This window comes from Eutrema salsugineum, unplaced genomic scaffold (genome assembly GCF_000478725.1).
Source record: "Eutrema salsugineum unplaced genomic scaffold, Eutsalg1_0 scaffold_3, whole genome shotgun sequence".
Taxonomy (NCBI): domain Eukaryota; kingdom Viridiplantae; phylum Streptophyta; class Magnoliopsida; order Brassicales; family Brassicaceae; genus Eutrema; species Eutrema salsugineum.
The window spans coordinates 12,912,348-12,919,787 of record NW_006256756.1 but is presented as its reverse complement, the minus strand read 5'-3'; the positions used below and the strand labels follow the sequence as shown (position 1 = coordinate 12,919,787).

Below are 7,440 nucleotides of genomic sequence, written 5' to 3'. Positions count from 1 at the left end.
GAATGACAGGGCCAATGCTCATCAGTATGGAGCTGGTATTCAGGCACCACCTGTGCAAAACAACAACTTTGAAGTGAAAGCATCATTGCTGAATATGGTCCAGAACTCAAAGTTCCATGGGTTAGCAATGGAAGACCCCCTGGAACACTTGGATCAGTTTGATAAGGTGTGTGATCTGACAAAGATAAATGGAGTTTCAGAAGACAGCTTCAAGCTAAGACTATTCCCATTCAGTCTTGGTGACAAAGCTCATCAATGGGAGAAGAATCTTCCAAGAGGCTCCATTCAAACCTGGGAGCAATGCAAGCAAGCCTTCTTATCTAAGTTCTTCTCCACCTCAAGAACTGCAAAACTGAGGAACCAAATCTCTAGCTTCACTCAGCACAGCAATGAGAGTTTTGGTGAAGCATATGAGAGATTCAGGAGCTACAAAAACCAATGCCCACACCATGGGTTTAGTGAGGCTTCTCTTCTCAGCACACTTTATAGAGGAGCTCTTCCCAGGATTAGAAACCAGCTGGACACTGCTTCCAATGGGAACTTTCTGGGTAAAGAGATACATGCTGCTTTAGAGCTAGTGGAGAACTTGGCAGTGAGCAATGATGCTTATGGTGAAGACTATGACAGATCAAATAGGTCTGAAGGTTCAAGCTCAGAACAGAGGCTCACCAGAGAAGTTAAGGAGTTGAGAAGTGAATTAGACAAGTTGAAGTTGGTAACTCACAAGCCAATGCATTTTGTTGGAGAGTATGAGGAACCATCTCAAATCTTTGAGAACATAAGTGAAGAGGGTCTCACCCAAGAGGAAATTAACTACATTGGGAATCAGAGGTTCCAGAGATATCAGTATGGTAATGCCAATCCAAACCTTTCTTACAGGAACACCAATGTAGCTAACCCACAAGACCAGGTGTATCCGAATTCTCAAGCTCCACAGAACTTTGTTCCCAAGAACAACTTTCAAGGATCTTTTCAACCAAAGAATCAGTTTGTTCAGAATCAAGGTTTTGGTCAGCAACAGCAACCATTTCAGGGTCCTAGTTTCAGTACACAGCAACAAAAGGCACCACCAGGGTTTGGTCCTCCACAGTTCCAACAGCAAGCGCCGGTTCAACAACAGCCACAGATGGGTACAGATATGGTTCGTATTCTGCAACAACTACTTCAGGGTCAACAGATCTTTGCAAGCCAGAATGCAGCCATGCAACAGGAAATCAAGGAACTGAAGCAAAACCAGGCATCAAGCTCAAAGAACCAAGGTCACCTACCTGGAAAACCAGAACCCAACCCCAAGGAATATGCCAAAGCCATTACACTGAGGAGTGGAAAGGAGTTACCTGGTATTGAGAACAACAATGTGATCATTGAGGACAATGATCAAACTGAGGGGGAGGCAGCCTTAAAGGATGATCAAGTTGCTGAGAAACCAAGGAAAGAAAAGGGTAAAGAGGTAGCAAAGGAACTAGAACCAGAAAAAGTATATGTGCCACCACCTCCATACCAACCTAAGCTCCCATTTCCAGGGAGATTCAAGAAGCAACTAGTGGACAAGGCAAGAACTGTATTTGAGAAGGCACTCAAGGAGACACCACTCACAATGCCTCTCATTGATGCATTCTTAATGATGCCAAAGATGGGGAAGTTCTTGAAGGATGCCATTCTGAACAAGACTAAAGAACTTCAAGGCATGGTGGTACTAAGCCATGAATGCAGTGCTATCATTCAGAAGAAGTCCATACCAAGAAAGTTAAATGATCCAGGGAGTTTCACACTCCCTTGTGCCATTGGACCTCTTCTATTCTCTGGATGTATTTGTGATCTAGGAGCATCAGTCAGCTTGATGCCATTCTCCATAGCAAAGAAGCTGGGCTTTAGAGTTTTCAAACCTGCAAGGATTTCTCTTATCCTTGCAGATAGATCAGTTAGATTGCCTGTTGGTATGTTGGAAGATCTACCTGTTAAGATTGGTGGTTTTGAGGTTCCAACAGATTTTGTTGTGCTGGAAATGGATGAGGAACCAGTAGATCCTCTTATCTTGGGCAGGCCATTCTTAGCAACTGCAGGAGCTATTATTGATGTGAGAGGTGGGATAATAGAGCTTCAACTTGGGTCTGAAAAGCTCAAGTTTGATGTGAATGAGATGATGAAGAAACCCACCATTGAAGGTCAATGTTTCTATGTGGAGACAATGGATCAGTTGGCTGATGAGTTGCTTGAGGAGCTGAACACTGAGGATCCTCTTCAAGCTGCTCTAACTCAAGAACAAGGAGACAATGGGCTCTTAGCTGAAGCAAGTGAAGGGTTCAAGTTGTATTTGGACAATGCTAGAGAGCTGGGTCCTGAGACAAGGTTTTTGGAGCTGGAACCAAGTGGATCTGAAGTTTTTGCTATCAAAGGATCAAACACCAGCCAAAGTAGCTTGGACCAAGATTGGAATGAGGCTGATGCACCCCCTGTTGAGCTCAAGCCTCTACCAACAGGGCTCAGGTATGCTTTCTTGCGCTTAAACTCCACATATCCTGTCATCATCAATGATAGCCTATTAGAGGATCAAGAAAATGCATTGCTTAGTGAAATAAGAAAGTTCAGGAGAGCCATAGGGTATTCTTTGGCTGATATTAGAGGGATCTCTCCTGACATTTGCACCCACAGGATCCACCTAGAGGACCAATCTATGTCCTCTATTGAGCATCAACGACGACTTAACCCCAACCTTAAGGAAGTGGTTAAGAAGGAGATACTAAAACTTCTTGAGGCAGGGATAATTTACCCAATCTCTGACTCAATATGGGTGTCTCCTGTTCATGTTGTGCCCAAGAAGGGTGGGATCACAGTGGTTAAAAACGAGAAGGATGAGCTTATAGCTACTAGAACTGTCACAGGACACAGAATGTGTATAGACTATAGAAAGCTCAATGCAGCCTCTAGGAAGGATCATTTTCCTTTACCTTCCATTGATCAGATGTTAGAGAGGCTTGCAAACCACCCCTTCTTTTGTTTTCTCGATGGGTACTCGGGGTTCTTCCAAATTCCCATAGATCCCCGGGATCAAGAGAAAACAACATTCACATGCCCTTATGGCACATTTGCATATAGGCGAATGCCTTTCGGTTTATGTAATGCACCGGACACTTTTCAAAGATGCATGATGCACATTTTCTCTGACATTATTGAAGAGAAAGTTTAGGTGTTCATGGATGAATTTAGTGTCTATGGCTCCTCCTTCTCGGATTGTCTCTCTAATTTGTCATAGGTCTTGGAGAGATGTGAGCCGCACAACTTGGTGTTGAACTGGGAGAAGTGTCACTTCATGGTGCAGGAAGGAATAGTTCTTGGGCACAAGATATCTGAGAAGGGTATTGAGGTTGACAGAGCAAAGGCAGAAGTAATGGTGAACCTGCAAACCCCCACTTCAGTCAAAGGGATAAGGAGTTTCCTTGGGCATGCAGGGTTTTACAGAAGATTTATCAAAGACTTCTCAAGAATTGCCAGGCCCTTGACAAGGCTGTTGTGTAAAGAAGTGGATTTCATCTTTGATGCTGAATGTGAAGAAGCCTTCAAGTTGATCAAGGAGGCATTGGTTAGTGCACCAATAGTTCAGGCACCAGACTGGTCCCTTCCTTTTGAGGTCATGACAGATGCATCTGATTTTGCTGTTGGAGCAGTGCCTGGGCAAAAGAAAGACAAGAAGCTACATGTCATCTACTATGCCAGTAGAACACTTGACTCTGGACAAGAGAAGTATGCTACTACTGAGAAGGAAATGCTGGCAATAGTCTTTGCCTTTGATAAATTCAGAAGCTACCTGGTGGGATCAAAAGTCATTGTATTTACTGATCATGCAGCCCTCAGGTATCTGATGACCAAGAAAGATGCCAAGCCAAGATTGTTAAGATGGGTTCTTCTACTTCAGGAATTTGATATGGAATTACAAGACAAAAAGGGTATAGAGAATGGAGCTGCAGACCATCTCTCCAGGCTGAGGATTGATTCTGAAGTGCCTCTCAATGATAGCTTACCTGAAGAGTCTCTGATGGTGCTCCATTCTTATTTGGAGTTTGAAGAAATAGAGAGTATTCAAGAGAGGAGGATGCCTTGGTTTGCTGACATAGTGAACTATCTTGCTTGTGGAGTGGAGCCACCTGAATTAGATGCTTACAAGAGGAAGAAGTTCTTCAGAGAGGTTCAGAGATACCATTGGGATGACCCCTACCTCTATGTCCTGAACAAAGATCAGCTGTATAGAAGGTGTCTTGTTGAGGAGGAGATGCAACCTGTGTTGCAAGAGTGTCATGGTTCAGCTTTTGGGGGTCACATGGGAGCATTCAAGACTGTGGCCAAGGTTCTTCAGAGTGGGTTTTGGTGGCCTACAATGTTCAAAGATGCTCAGTTGGTGGTTTCAGCATGTGATGCCTGTCAGAGGCATGGGAACATATCAAAGAGGATTGAGATGCCTCAAAACCCCATTCTAGAAGTTGAGATCTTTGATTGCTGGGGGATTGACTTTATGGGGCCCTTCATTTCATCCTATGGGAATCAGTATATACTTGTTGCTGTGGACTATTTGTCCAAATGGGTTGAGGCCATTGCTTCCCCTACCAATGATTCCATGGTTGTAGTGAAGCTGTTCAAGAGCATTATCTTCCAAAGATTTGGAGTTCCAAGGGTTGTTATCTCTGATGGAGGATCTCATTTTGTGAACAAGACTTTGGAAGGTTTGTTGAGAAAGCATGGAGTGAAACACAAGATAGCTACTCCTTATCATCTTCAAACTAGTGGCCAAGTTGAGGTATCTAATAGACAGATCAAGGCCATTCTTGAGAGAACTGTTAGCTCAAGCAGAAAAGATTGGAGCAAAAGGCTAGATGATGCATTGTGGGCTTATAGGACTGCCTTTAAAACTCCAATTGGGACATCACCTTTCAGTCTGCTATATGGGAAGAGCTGCCACCTTCCTGTTGAGTTGGAGTACAAAGCTATGTGGGCTGTGAAGTTGCTGAACTTTGATATCAAGACAGCTCAAGAGAAAAGGGTCATGCAACTCCATGAACTTGAGGAAATTAGGCTTGAGGCTTTTGAGAGCTCAAAGATCTATAAGGAGAAGACCAAAGCTTTGCATGATCATAAGATTTTGAAAAGGGAGTTCAAGGTTGGTGATTTGGTGTTGCTGTTCAACTCTAGACTTAAGTTGTTTCCAGGAAAACTTAAGTCTAGATGGTCTGGTCCCTTTAAAGTTCTTGAAGTCATGCCATATGGAGCTGTTGTCTTGGAAGGAAAGAATAGTCAAGAGTTTGTGGTAAATGGCCAAAGGATCAAGCACTATTTGGTTTCACAAAGGAAGGAGGAAGCTACATCAGTTCCCCTTCTTGATCCACCACCACCCTGTTAAACAGGTTTCCAAAGTCAAACTTAGAGACTTTAAACAAAGTGCTCTTGGGAGACACCCCAAGCTTATCTTTGTACATAGTTCTTTTGATTTCTTCTCTTTTGTTTTATGTTTTAGAACTTTTTGATGGGTTTTGTGAGTTGGTCTCAGGTTCTATGTGATTTTTGGAGGACATAGCTCAGTGATGAATGGAATGGAGCATGTGAGAGGGCTGGGGGAAGTGTTTAAGGACTGAAAAACTTGGAGAACGCCTCAGTGCCACCTAGGTGTGCGGTTTGGATCAAGAAGAGCCTAGGCCGCAGCAGGGCTCGCAATTTACTCCGGCCTGGGCGTGCTACCTAGTGAAAGAGGTCCAGGCCGCAGAAAGAAGAACAACAGGCCAAGAGTTCTAAGTCACAAACTCTGCTACCTGGTGCTGCGGCCTAGAAACAAGAGAAGCCAACCCGCACATCCATTCGCAAAACACTCCGGCTTAGGCGTGCTAGCTGGGCACAATGGAACTAGGCCGCAGCAAAAGAGGAATGGCCGAGTTGTCTAAGTCACAAAGTCTGCGGCCTGGTCGTGCTACATGGGAACAGAGGAAGCCAAGTCGCACATACACTCTCAATTTACTCCAAGTTGGGCGTGATAGCTGGGAATATGAAGACCAAGCCGCAGCAAAAAGAGGAACGGCCAGAACGTCTAAGTAACAAACCCTGCGGCTTAGGTGTGCTACCTGGGAACAAAGAAGACCAACCCGCACATCCATTCGAAATTTACTCCAAGTTGGTCATGCTACCTGGTGGAAGAGGTCCAAGCCGCAGCAAAAAGAAGAACGGCCAAAGTTGTTAAGTCCAGAAACCTGCGGCGTGGTCGTGCTACCTGGAAACAAAGGAACCTAACTCGCAGCCCAACTCTCAATTTACTCCAAGTTGGTCGTGCTACCTGGTGAAAGAGGTCCAAGCCGCAGCAAAACGAGGAATGGCCGAGATATCTTAAGTCCAAAAATGTGCGAGTTAGACGTGCTACCTGGGAAGCATGAAGGTCAAGTCGCACAGAAGGTCGCAATTTACTCCAACTTTGTCGTGCTAGCTGGGCATAAGGGAATTAGGTCGCAGCAGGGAAAAGAAAGGGCTAAAGTGTCTAAGTCCTAAACCCTGCGCCTTAGTCATGCTACCTGGGAACAAAAGAAACCAAGCCGCACACATGTCCGCAAATCACTCCGACTTGGTCATGCTAGCTGGTTGCAATGGGTTCCAGGTAGCAGCTAAAAAAAAATAATAAAACCGAGCTGAAGGATTTCACTGCGACTTGGTCATGCGGGGTAGGCACAGAAGATCCCAGGTAGCACAAAAATATTTCCGGCTCTGCACCGAGACGGTCATACGGCTCGATCCCGACGGTTCCCGGACGCACAAAAGAGAGAAAGGAGGCCGGTCATTGAGAAAAGGGCGGGTCAAAGCCTTGACTGGTCAAAATAGATCTATTGACCACCAGTCCAAAGGCTTGACCCTGTCCCACACTCTCTCTTCCTCACAACAAACCCGAGTTTGCAACTCTTTCTCTCATTTCTCTCCATTGTTTTCATCATATCTCTCTCATTTCTCCACCAAATTTGTTGACTCAAAGTGCTCTGAGCTCGTTTTTGAGTTGTTAACATCATTCTGATTGCATTTCGAACTCGTTGCATCTTAATCCCAAGGTATTTCACTCTGTTAAAATTCACCTTTTTCCATGTTCTTCAATGGTGATTTATAAGCTTCAAAGTGTGGAATCGATTTTGATAGGTTGTTTTAGACCTTGGGATTATTTTTATAAATGCTAGGGTGCTAGATAGTCTTGGAAAACAGAGCACTTTGTTGGTAATTCCTTGTTCTTGAGTTTTGAAAATTGTTGCAAGTAATTCATGAAAAAAAATCAATTTTTTTTTTTAGAAAAGGAGATGAATTTGGTTTCTTGCTGAGTCTTTGCTTTGCACTCTTGCTTTTGTATTGCTATGAACTTATTAAATTGATTCTTGGCTAGAGAAACTGTTCATGTGGTTTAAATCGATTCTTGCAACAAATTTTTTTTTC

General features: G+C 44.0%; 1 non-coding gene across 1 annotated transcript; it reads right to left on the bottom strand.

Moving 5' to 3' along the window:
* Window positions 1–349: 349 nt before the first annotated feature.
* Window positions 350–456, bottom strand: LOC112085630. The gene has a single exon (XR_002898931.1). It is a non-coding gene; the product is annotated as a small nucleolar RNA R71 (small nucleolar RNA).
* Window positions 457–7,440: the final 6,984 nt, after the last annotated feature.